Raw genomic sequence first — 13,951 nt, 5'->3', positions numbered from 1 at the left:
AGGAGTTTTACAGGGACAGGGTAAAAGGACAACAAACTAGACACAGGCTAAGAGAGAATGAGAAGGAGTCAGAAGCTTATCACACACTGCCAAAGTTAGTACAAGGTCAGGCAGAATCATTCAAGAGAGGTCAAAAGAGAGAAGACAGATTTAACAAATCAATTTGGAGAGGTGTTTGAGCCAGAACACCCAAGTTGAACCAGTCAGTCATACCTCAGAAAGAACTAGAAAGAGTGAGCTTACTCAGCAGTAAGTCTCAAAGGCTGAAAACATTCTAGATCTAGGTCAGATTATATGGAGAGTAGAAGCTTCCAGGACTAGGCCTAGGTTACCAGACTGAAGCAATATGCCTCCAAGATGACAATTACTGCAGGAGAATAAAAATTACTTTTGCACTGTCTTTCTGTCTGGTTCCGTCCAACTCCCAGTTCCTCACAAGACTGACTGGAAAGTAGAACATCAGGAAGGCCTCATGCTAGAAGCATGAATACAAGTTTTGTGGTTGCTAAGTTGACCAAATGCTTTTTAAAGTTTGCTAAGTAGCATATTGACTTCAGAATGTTTTATTGGTTAAGTTGAACATTTAATTACCTATTAATTAGCTTTAATTGTTAATGTTAAGTATTCTTAAGACATGAATGTTGGCCAAATCTTTTAGAAACACTTATGCATTAACATGGTGTAAACAGCTTTGTAACCTGGACCTTCAGGAGATTTATACTCTAAATGGTCCTGTGTCTAATGATTGTAGTAGAGATTTCTTGGCTACCAATGCCCACTTCATTCCAGGAAAAGAAAACAATCTTTCTGGACTGTGATGTATAAGAATTTCAATAAAAGTAATAGTTTAAATATGTGGATCTAGAATAACATTGCATTTACTAAACAGTTTTTGTTTTGTTCCTTCTTGATAAGGAATTTTATTTTAATAAATGAGGCAGAGTTTGGTCTAAGGATGGCTGACCCTGTGATCAGGTTGGGATTTTAGTATGGTAGTAGTTCATTCTTAGGCAAGTGCTGTTATTTTCTAAACAGGTAGTGTTGACTAACTGATTAACAGATCAAGTCAGAGGTGTGAGTGGCCTAACACCATGCATGCTTCTCTTGCTCATGCATAAAGTATGAGTGGGAACTGTGCGAGAGAGACAGGCTTCTAGCTCTACAGTCATCCAGACATCCAAGGGGTTAGGAAATACTTTCAGGATTCTGCTAGTCTTAGTAGTCAATGATTAGAAAGAGAAGTTAAGTGGGAAGTCTTCAGGGCTTGGCCCAGAAGTGCAAACATTATCTCTGGATTTTTCATTGGCCAAAGGTTAATCAATTACATAGTCTTCCTCAGATATTAGTGAGCTAGAATATAAAATTCCCTGGTAAAGAAAATCCCTCTTATAGCTCCTCTAACAGCAAGAATACTTATATAAGAGAGTGAAAACTTTGTTCAATAGATAGGCTCTCCACTAGTGAACCTGAAAACAGATAGGCTCTCTACTAGTGAACCTGGGAATAGATAGGTTCTCTGCTACTGAACCTGAGAATAGGCTCTCTACTACTGACTTAAGTTTAGGTTGGTTCTCTGCTACTGAACTTGAGAATTATTTAAAAGTAGCTGCTTTAAATCAGCTGCCCAAATTCCCCTTAGAAACATCTTTTTTTTTGTCATTTATGAAAAACATAACATTTTAGAAGCAAGAGTCTGTTTTATGTATGATAATGAAATATTAGTATCTGAGGCATAGTTTACATGATGTGCACTGAGTTGGAGATGTAGCAACTAAAAACATTAGTGCTTCATGTTGTCAGTTATGTTTACTAGCTCCAGAGGGATCATCCAAAGAAATTTAAATAATTCTAACAACAAACTTGTGCTTTACATTTACATTCATATTCATATATATCACATTTATATATCATTCAGCTTTCCACACACATAGAAATCTGCCTGATCTTTGTAAGAGCTGGGCAGATATCAACCCTCAAAGCTATTTTATGTACGTCTCTGTCAAGAATCCTGAGATATCACTGGCATGTTCCACCTGGGCTGCTTCTACTCCAAATCATAGTTCAAATTTAGTCACAACAGAATTGTGCCTCTCGTATAAGATAAAGAACACAAACAAACAAGTAAGAGATGATAGCATGAAGCTTGACATTCTTGAGTTCAATAAAGGGATTTTAGAAAGTTCTGGGACAAAATTAAGTACACCAATGTAAGGAGAGATACCTTGAGGTCAGGACCAGTGAGGACTTGCAGCCTGAAGGTTCAGAAAAGAAGAATCAAGCATTTGGAAGACGACAGAGAGTGGTCAATACCCAGAGGCCACCACCTGTAGTCAGGGTGTTAGTTGACACATCTCTACTGGCTTCACTTGTCTCCTGTCCCCATGGGTAAAGAATAATGACTAAGAGGGTAACCATATGGTCTAGAGCCAGACCATGTTGTGGTAAATATTATTTGGGGGGGGGTTCTACCCCCAAATCTACCCCCTTAGATCGTTTACTTCCCAAATAAAATACAGAAAACCTTTACATTTATAATAAATCTTAAAGCACAAGAGCTGGGCAGATCTCAACCCTCAAAGCTACTTTATGTACATCTCTGTCAATTATCCTGAGATATCACTGGCGTGTTTCACCTGGGCCGTTCCTACTCCTACAGGTTGACCCTCCTGGCCATGCTCTCATGATCCACATACTCCCAAGCGCCTTCTTCCTCCTCTGCCTCAGTTAGTAAGCCTAGGAACTGAAGCCCTGCCTACCTCTCTTCTGCCCAACTATAGGCTATAGCCATCTTTATTTAACCAATAGTTTTAAACAAAGGAGCAAGATGCACAACAAAAGCTGGCATATGTGGGAACTCCCTCGTCTTGAGGCTACGAGATCTTGGGACACAGGATTTAGCATCACAGTACCCAGCCACAGAGCCAAACCCAACAAGACTGGATTTCAATTCTCATTTTGCCACTTAGGAACCTGTTTTCTGCTTCAATTTTCCCATCTGAAAATAGAAACTTACCTTTGTTGAAAACCTAAGTGATTTACTATCACTTAGAAAAACTAGTGATTTACTAGTTTACTAAGCTAAACTCTTAGTGACGTGTCAGACACATGGAATGTGTCTCGTGTATGTTTTATTGTGCTTCTTGCAGTTTAATTTTCTTGATACAGAAAATTATCTGTATCATGTAATCATACCTTAAGTCATGCCTTGGATTTCCAATCGGTAGAAATAAAAATTGCTACATGGAAATCAACCTGGAAGACCGTTACAATGCCATTAGTTTCTTTAAAAACTAGCAAGTTCACAGTCTTTTCATGTCAATTCTAAGCACTAGAAACTAACTTAAAAAATTGGCTTATCTCATTTGATCTTAATAACAATTAAGAGACACGAGGTGCATGTTAGTTTGTATTCATTTCTCAGTTAAGTTTGGCAAATAAGTTCTCAGAGTAAGCGCATGCTATAAAAAGTGATGTTTGGCAAGTTATGTTTACTGACATGGAAATGTATAAATTCATCCTGTTGGGAAAGAAGGTACCAAATTTAAAGGGGAGGAATCACTTTGATATAAAAATAGCACCTCTACATGTACACATGTATATTTCATGAGATGATGTCCAGATAAAAGCATATATTTTAATATCTCATGCATTTATACATTTTCAGAGAAAAATTTAGAAAAATGTTCAGTGTGAACAGTGAACGTATATTTAAGTATGTATGCGTGTGAAATTTTATAAAGTTGATTTTTCCCCTAAAGAAATATTTGGGAAATTGCTGTTTTTCTTGAAATAAAATTTCAAGTCATGCTAAATGTTCTTAATTAATAATAATTAATTAGCATTGGAATATTTAATAATATATGTACTATTTTTTTTAATTTTTTTAAATTTTTTTTGTACTATTTTTATTAAAATAATATAACTTAAAAATGCCAATAACTCCTTAAAGACTATAAAATCCTTACTGAATATCACAACATAAGGAGGAATAATAGGCTAAAGGAAGAATCCTGGCTGGGCTATCACATCTTCCCTCCTGGATTCATTCTTTAAAGTATCACTCACTGGGGAGTGGTCATTGTGGTAGATGACAACTAAAATGTTGAGCAAAGTAGAGCAGTTTCTGATAATCCTAATGCACAAAAAGCTTTGGAGAGGCATTTCCTGGACCTAATGGAACTTAATGTTGCCTTTGCCTGTGTGTGTTCTGAGTGTGACTGAGGGAAGGCAGTGGAATGAACGGAACAGTAAGGAAGGCCATCACACAAAAGAACTCACTGTTCTTGGGGTTGGCTGCTGTGCACAGGTAGAGCCTGTGACCAGTTCCTGGATGGAGCAAGTAAGGAATCCAAAAACCCTGAGTAGATTACCATGTTCCTCTCGGAGGTCTGTCTCTATAAACCTCTCAATCTACCACTTTTATAATTTTCATTCATGAGGAATGCCATACCTCTGTAGTGGCTTCTATGTGAGTGTGCACTTGTGCACATACAACTGTGGAGAACACTGACTTCATGTATGACCCTCCCTGCCCCCAGGGATCATTGCTCAATATTGGTTCTTGAGGGCAAATGGAACAAAGATGATGAACATGGGGCACAGAAGCCCTGTGAGTACCTATGGTAAAGAGGACACTGGGACCAGCTGCAGAGAGACAGTTAACTTTACTTGGGGTGATTAAATGATTATATAATTTGGGGGATGGGTGGGCAGGGTAGGAATATTCAGAATAGGCAAAGGTCATTGGTTTAACATACCAAGATGCCTCGGCAGAGAGAGTCATTCCAGGTATCTCAGATGCTAGCTGAAATGGTTCTTATTGGAAGAAAGGAAGTTGATCCTGTAATCTTAACTAAAGCTTCTTGACATTCCGTAGCTATGTGACATTCTGTTGGTTGATGTGTCTGGAGGTTGAGGTCAGAGAAAGGGAAGCCCTGCTAATAAGAGGAGTTCTCCATTTTGGGCCTAGCCCAGAAGGCTATCCAGATGAAGACAATGCTAGACTTTGACTTCAGCGTGGCAACAAACACATTCTAATATAAATGAGCAAATTTATTTCCAAAACAGAGAAACCTAATATAGTCAAGAGAGTCTGGAAACATGTTCTTGAAGTTAGAGTGAGAGGCTGTCCGGGCTCTGGGAATACTGGGAGAGGCTCATTGCCACGTAAAGACCATGACTATTTAAAGCTCATCCTTTAAATAACAACAGGTCTTCTGATGAGGCCCTCTTGGGTAGCAAGAACTTCTCTAATTTAATCTTGACTTTAGTTTCTGTTCCTAAAGCTGGTGTAAATGCTTTGTTAGAAGCAAGAGATCATATAATCTATGATAGAAATTCTTGTTGCTAAGTAAGATTGTTTAGAATTATAACCTTCTCTCCCTATCAAATCCTCCCACCATGATTTCCAGAAATATTTATTTCTAACTGCTCAACTTTCAAATAACACAATATTTTAATTAGGAATATAGTACACACACACACACACACACACACACACATTCCCCAAAGAGTGCTGGAGGCTCCATATTGAGGACCTTAGCTAATCCTGATTACCATTCATTGAGCCCATGTGTGGCCACCAGAGTAAGGTTGTGTACAGCCTCAGCACCACAGTAGGAATTATGTTGTAAACCATTAGGAGCATTCATCCAAGGGGAGATAGCATTTTGGTTATAGTCCCAGGACAGATAGCCAGATTTTCTTGGAGAAGTAGGCTAATATTAGGAATAGAATATTTTTGTGTTCCAGAAGAAACCTAGTGGCCAGACCCTGTATGTGATACACCCATTGCTAAACTGTGACCTAAGTTCTTCTTCAGCTGCTAACCAGAAAGCAGTCACTTGCCACCTCGCTGCCAGTCAGTAGACAGAGGACAATCATCAGGGCAACTGCTGTCAGCCCGCAGACCTTAATTGAGTAATTGCCAACAGGTACACCTCAAAGAACACACTCCTTCCCTTCTTTCTGTAAATACAATGAATTCGGGGGCTCAGGTTTTTATTGCCTTCTACCAAGACCTGGCATGAAATATTTACTTGAAGAAAATGTGGTACTGTTCTAGAGGATGAAGTTAGAGTTTTAATGAGTGTCAGACAACCAGAATTTTTAACTAAACAGTCAGACCTGGATCTACTAGAGTAGGTCAATCTGACTGTCTTTCTCAGACATGAAGTTTGGGCCAGGTTGACAGGTCTAGGGGTAAAGGTGCTTGCTGTCAAACATGACAACCCCAGTTCTCTCTCTCTCTCTCTCTCTCTCTCTCTCTCTCTCACGCACACACACACGCACGCGCTCGCTCATGCATACACGCTAAATAAATGTTAAAAAAATTGAGTGAGAGTCTTACTAAAATCTCACACTTTATTGAGGATTTAAATGTATCGTGTCCCTTTATTTTGCTTTTGGTCACTAAGAGCTGCAATTTGAACAGCTATTATCTATCAGCCCACAGGTTTTCAGCAGATGCTTGCCCAGCATTCCCTGTGCTGACTTCCTGGTCTTCATATTGATCTGAGCTGATCCCAGCAGCGAGACATGAACTATCCCTGTTTCTGACTGAATGCTGTTGATGAGGCCCACAGTGTGACTTCCTGATTAGGGCCACAGACTCCCCTGAGAGTCACTTAAACTAATTCATGAGCAATACCACAGAGTCTGTGCTGAAGTTTTCAATTACAACACTCATAACACCCCCGTGATTACCAGCCGACATTACTTGCTAGAAACCCCACTGAGATCATCCATATTTTTTTTGGTATATCCCATCAACTGGGCAGCAAGAATCATACAGAGAATGAAGAGAGATATGTTGTAAGTGCCCCATTTAAAGCAATAACCTTACTTCAAACTGAAGTAAAATGGCTCTGGTGCTTTGTATTAGCACTGCTGCTCATTCATATGCTACCAGCCTAAAACTTTGGCTGGTAAAAGGGTCTAAAATTCAATATACTAAAGCACAGCATATATACTTAGCTGCTTAATTTGATTAATAGTGTTTCAGAGAGCACACTTGACATTTATCTGTGACATATGAGTCCTTTGGGAATTATTTTTCTACTCAGCAATACCTATAAATTCAAATTAATGTTCTCTTCCAAAACTAAAATTTCCCAATAAACGAATCATGTCACTTTTGGCCATTTTTTAAGAAATGAGAATAGAGGATGCTTTTATGCAACGATTCAGCAAAGCCAGAGGAAATGCCCATTTCTCTGTCATACATAAATGACTTCTATCAGCCAAGGGCAATAAGGCAGATGACTGTGTTTGCACCTCCCAGGGACAACTATGTTTAACGTCTGCTCCAAAATAAGAAAATAAATTGGATTTATTTTATTACATTTATTATGAAATGTGACAGGACATTCGTTCAATTTGAATACTGCAAAATTTCTGTCTCTCTCTTTCTCTTAATGGGGACTCACCATTAGCAGCCCTGGCTGGCCTGGAACTTTGTACAGATCAAAGTACTCTTCAATTTGCAACCATTATGTCATCTCCACCTCCTAATGGCGTTCATTAAGCATGGGCCACCATTCCCAGAACACAAAAGTTGTTGTATTTAGTGATGCCATGTGATTCTATCTTAAAAGAGGCGTGAGGATTTCACCTCACTATGAATGAATCCTGCTGTGTAATCCTACTAAGAGAGCATAATTACAATTGTAGATATTACTCAGACTGTCTGCTTTATCGCCGAGTGATTTTCCTGCAGAGTGGAAGGAGCTCAAGGAGAGGATGGGCGCTAGCAGGGTTGCCAGATAAAAATAAGAGATTCTTTGTTTTGGTTTTTTTGATTTTAGGTAACATTTAAGAAATGTTTCTGTTTGTTTTAGATTAAGTGTATTTCACAATACATGCATATGCACACTAAAATAAATGACCCTGTCTACGCGGAATTCAGTTTAAACTGTACATCCTTTATTTTTGGTCACATAATGGGACAGCTAGGTTGAAACTGAGGAACATGGGGAGTTTGTATTTCAGTTGAATCTGAGCTCTGAATGTTTTCTTTTAAAAGTGGTGATTCTAAGGGAACACTTCCGTAAGAAATAATTTTGAACTGAATCAAAGCCTCTTAAAACAACAACAACAAAACTTATCCAGGTCTTTATTTATCTAAGACAGGCAAGCTTCAGTTATTTGGGAAGAATGACTCAGTGCAATTTGAAAGGGGCTGGAGATGGAGGGATGCTGGGACATGGGCTGCCGGTAATTTGTAGACTGCCTGACAATTTTGGTTCAGGGAGGCTCTACGTTAGTAAGTCATACTGACCTTTAAAATAGGACAGAGTTGAGTCCAGCTGCAAAGATCCTGATTCAAGCAAGAGCATTGTTAGCTGCTTAACATTGTGTATGAAAACCGTAGCAATAATCCTGTTACCAACATGACAGCACCCAACACATACAAAGATACTATAAATGGAAGCATATCTTTTGTAGCTTTCCAAGCCATAGTATTTTATAATAAGGTGGGTATTTATGTGCTTTAAAAATATTTAAATCTATTAAAATCATTTAGGGCAAAACATTCATTTCTTAGATAAATTAAACTGAGAAACAGGAACAATAGGAATAAGGAAGACATTTTTTTTCTAAAGAGTGGGATGATTTTTTTTTTGCTTGTATGTCCCCCCCATTCAAATTTTATCCCCTACTTTGTTTTGTGGGCCATAAAAAATTTCACCTAAACTATTTTAAAATATATGTTAGTAGCCCATTTTTATTATCCAATCATCGGTTTATGAACATCTAAATTGTTTCCTATGTGTTGTAACTTGAGCAGCAATGAACAAACATGAGGAAGTGCTTCTGGAGTGGATACAAAGTCCTGTGGGCATATGCCTAAGAGTCGTATAGTCAGGTTACATGGCTGGTCTGGTACTAGAATTTAAGGGACCACCATACTGATGTGCTCAGAAGCTATACCAGTTTTGTGATGGTTTGTATATGCTCTGCCCAAGGAGTGGCGTGATTAGAAGGTGTGGCCCGGTTGGAGTAGGTGTGTCACTGTGGGCGTAGGCTTTAAGATGCCATCCTAGCTGCCTGGAAGCCAGTCTTCCCTTAGCAGCCTTCAGATGAAGATGTAGAACTCTCAGCTCTGCCTGCATCACACCTGCCTGGATGCTGCCATGTTCCTGCCTTGATGATAATGGATTGAACCTCTGAACCTGTTAGCCAGCCACAATTAAATGTCCTTATAAGAGTTGCCTTGGTCATGGTGTCTGTTCACAGCAGTAAAACCCTAACTAAGACAGGTGTGTATTCCCACCAACAAAAACCACGGTTCTCTTTTCCCTCAAGCCCTAGCTAACATTTGTTGCTATTTGTTATCTTGTTAGAATTCTGACTGGGGAGGTAAGATGAAATCTCAAAATATTTTTAATTTTCATTACCCTGGTAGTTCCAGATGTTGAACATTTTAAAAGATATTTCTTAGTGGCTTTTATTTCTTCTCTTGAGGACTTGCTGTTCAGCTCTGTGACCTATTTTAAAAATTTGGGATGATTTGTTTTCTCAGCATTCATGGTCTTTTCACTTTGGTTTTGGCTTTTGCTGCTGTTATTATTTGTTTTTTGTTTCTTTTATATTCTAGAAACTAATCCTCTGTCCGATGTATAGCTGGAAGAGAATTTTTCCCATTCTGTAATCTGCCTTTTCACTCTGTTGATAATTTCCATCAAAACAATAGAGACCATTGCCATCTCTCCTGGTGACATGTCAAGACTGTGTAGCTTACATTAGTACACAATTGGGTCACACAGAACAGAGAGAAACCAGGCTGGTTTCTGGATGTTTGCTCCCTTCTGGTTCATTTTCACAGCGCCAGAAGTTGCTATACAGGTTGTTGGCAGAGAAAAGTCATTAACAGTCATATCCAGTTGTGAACTTGCAAGCTCTAATAACAACTGGCCTGGCTATCTGTGCCCATTGGTGTAAAAATACAGTGAGTGTTATGACGTAATCAATCAATTCCTGATTGGATTCAAGGTCCTTTTCACAGGATGGAACCTGACTATTAACAAGTAATCAGAAAGGTCATTGCCCTCTTGGACAACCTACTATTATTTTGCTGAATGGGCATAGTTTCAAACTTTCTTCCAAGTACTTGTCTTTAATAACCACAGATCAGTATAGCTTTCAACCCTCACTGGAGAATAAAATAGAATTTTGGAATGCATAGTGATAAACTAAAAATTGGCCAAAGTACAAATAATAAGCGATTCTGGAGGGCTCAGCTATAAATGAGACATCTATATCAGACATGTCATGCTTTTTACCTCCAAGGTTCGAGGAACATTATGCTGCAAGAATAGCAGAAATATTGTAAAAGCCAGAAGTTGGGAAGACTGCTGGAAAACTGTCTTCTGGACAGGACAAGGTAGCTCACACTTGACCTCACAGCAACTGTGGTTGTTTGCCCAAGACCTGCCCAAGATCAACCAGTCAACACTCTAGAATTTGTGGGTGAGAAGTTCAAGAAGGCTCACCTTAGCCAAGAATCTATAGGTACTAGAAGGTTGTGTTATGGAGTTTGTGACCTCTGGGAAACGACAGAAGACTCAATCCAATTAAAAGATTTATCAATTAACTGCTAGCAAAATAAACAATCTCAGAGCCAAATTGGAGAATGCATTGAAGGGGTTGAAGGTATAAGGAAGAACTTTTAAAGGGGAAAACCTACCAAAAGACCTTCAACATCTATGCAAACAAGTATAAACTGCTCTGACAAGCTAAGTGGCTAAGACGACTCAAAACCATCTTTGCGTGTTTGTGTAATCAACTTATAGAAGCAAGAAAAGCAGTTAGTCATATTATAACAAGTAGATAGTCATGGGGTGAGTGGGTAGGGTAATTGAGTTAGGTTATAGAGAACTTAATCTGGTGGTGTGATCATAAAAGAGAAAGCTGGCTGGGCAGTGGTGGCGCACGCCTTTAATCCCAGCACTTGGGAGGCAGAGGCAGGCGGATTTCTGAGTTCGAGGCCAGCCTGGTCTACAGAGTGAGTTCCAGGACTACACAGAGAAACCCTGTCTTGAAAAAACCAAAACCAACACAGGGGCGGGGCGGGGCGGGGGGGGGGTTGGGCACGAGAGGGGAAGAAGAGAAAGCTGTGTAAGAATATGTTTCATGGGGTGTGGGGGAAGGGGGTGCCTCAGCAGGCCCATGCCAAGGCATCCCTTCCCCCTAAGGGACCAGACACACAGATGGTAAAGTATAGAATAGAGTTTATTCAGTTTATTCACTTCATGGGAAGTGAGTTAAAGGAGTAGTAGAGGCAGAGAAAGGCAGAGAGAAAAAGAGTGTAGAGAAGTAGAGGCCAGTCATGACCACATGAAGAGAGGGGGGAAAGGAAGGGGAAGAGGGAGGGGGAAGGGAAGAGCCCAAGAGGGCAAGAGGCCAGAGAGAGACAAGAGAGTAAGAGGATAAGAGAGAGAGGAGGGGCAAGCATCCCCTTTTTACAGTGGGCTAGACCAACCGGACTGTTGCCTGGTAACTGTGGGGTGGAGCTTAGAATCCTAACAACTGGAGTCAGAGACAAATCACTGGTGGGTACCGAGATGAATGCCTAGCATAAAACAGAGCTTCTTTCTGCGATAACATTTCCCACTGGCTCTAGACCATATGAATCTAATCATTGATCCACACTTTAGTAGGGGTAAAATTTGATATTTAACTAAGCCATTCAATCAAATCCCAGCCCTCATCTTGAGTAGTCCTTTTTGTAACTGTCTGATATTAGCAGGTATTTCTAATACTGAAGGAGCCTAGAGGTCAACCTGAAGTTTGGTATGCTAATAAGCACCATAAACAGCTATTGTTCCTCAGTCATAGGGAAAGTGGTTTCCTTAGAACCTAACATTCCAGACTTTTGTTAATGATAAGGGGAGATGTTGTTTCTTCTGTAACTGCTCCTCAGCTGAAATAGGATGTTGTTGTCAGGCCCAGCAAGGCTGGAATACTGGACAAAGGCTGGGAGAGGTCTGGGTACCTCTGGCTTGCTGTCCATGTTTCCTTGGCCCATCTGAGCTAGTGAAGTGCAGGTATCTTTAGAGCAGTCTGGAAGGCTGGTCCAAAGCTGGTGCTCAAGCTGGTAGGACATTTTCTCAGAAGCACCTGTTTTTACATGGACTTGAAGTTCAGGGCTTGCTAGTTTTGAAGGACCACCTGAGGCTGCTGTGTTTGGAGCAGTTTGCTTTAGTTGATTGGAAATCTGCTGGGATAAATATATAGACTAAGAACAAAAGTTTGAGAACTTGAAGTCTTACATTTGAAACTTTTAGGCCCATTATCCTGATAGTTGGGGGAGGGGAGGAGTTCCAAGACCAGGGAGAGAAATAGGGAGAGGGAGGAGGAGGGAGAAGGGGGAGGGGCAGGGAGGGGGAGGGACAGGGAGAGGGACAGGGACAGGGAAAGGAACAGGGACAGGGAGAATGAATAAGATCTCGATCTGTGAGATGTGAATCCAAATCATATGACTCCCTTGATGCCCTGAATTTTACATGAATGTTTTAGTTTGAAACAAAGATAAACTGTTTATAATCTGTACTAAAACCCACACTGTAGAAAAAAAACAGCTAACAGGTGTAAGATATCTGGAATAGACTCACAACTTCAAATCATAGCATAAGCTATGGCTTTAGGTTAAAAAAGCATGAACATTTTTCAATTTTCATATATGACTAGAAGACAACCCAAGGAAATGTAAAAGCTTGAGCTTGTGATTGAATAGTAAGTAGCGAGTGCTCTACCAGCTTACCAGAACTCCATTGGTGGCTTTTGTTATTGTTACTGGCTTTTGGTTTTGTGGTTGTTGTTGTTGTGGTTTTCTGTTACTAAATTGCCTCTTTCCACAAAAGAAGGATTATGAATGACCTGATATCGTCCAAAAGTGAAAGTGCAGCATCATCAACTTAGGCCAGAGACAATGAAATTAGAGCTCAAGGCCGCTGGAAAGTCCATGCCCAGAAATTGTGACCAGAAGCAGTTTGGGTGTTGCATCTCAACTCTCACAAGTTTGCTCACATTGTAGCTAGTTATACGCATCCCAGGGGAGTGCTTCAGTAACAATGTATCAGATTCCTGACGAAAGAAATACTTTAAAAATGAGTATTACAATGGAATTAAGATAATAAAATATTTAAAATGTATTATAATAATAGTAAGGATGTGCCATGATACTTACATATATTTTTATTCTTTGAGAATTACATGCTTGCATACAATGTAAAGGAGGATGACAGGAACTGAGAAAATACAGAGGCAGTCAAAACGAAGTCGTGCTAGGAGCAGCTACACAGCCAACAAATGAAATGGATTTTCTAAACTTAGAGGAAATTGTGTTACGACTTGTAAAAGTCGTTCTTTGGAGATGTTCTTGGAACCATCCAGTATTTCCACCAGAGGGCAGTAATGCTCTCTCCTAGCTCTTCCTGGATGATGCATACTCTCAGTAGGATGAGTAGTAAGGGTTGCCTAGTCTGTAGACAATAGGGTAACAGTAACCACAAGCTAACTTATCAGCATAACAACATTAACTATAAGGTAACTTACCAGCATTTAATAGACAGAGCTTAATGCTACAGATTGTTTTGTTGAATATTTGCAACTTTTAAAGTATAGAGTTGATAAGGTACCAAGGTCAATATGGGACACAGTGGGGAAACAAATGTACATGTCAAAGGCTTTTAAATTAAAAGTACAAATAGAATAACATAATTGTTAAAATATGTGGAATTCGGGGCCAGTGAAATGGTTCAGTGGGTAAAGGTGCTTGCTACCAATCTTGATAACCTGAATTTTGGTACCTGACTCTCACAAGTTGTCATTTGAGCTACACAATCATGCCATGGTGTGTGTGTGTGTGTGTGTGTAATGAAGGTGAACATAAACTTTCAGTTCATATCCCTCCCCCACATAAAAAAAGCAGTAATAGGGTGACATTTTG

The sequence above is a fragment of the Apodemus sylvaticus genome, chromosome 17, assembly GCF_947179515.1.
Source record: "Apodemus sylvaticus chromosome 17, mApoSyl1.1, whole genome shotgun sequence".
Lineage (NCBI taxonomy): Eukaryota > Metazoa > Chordata > Mammalia > Rodentia > Muridae > Apodemus > Apodemus sylvaticus.
This window is presented reverse-complemented; position numbering follows the sequence as displayed.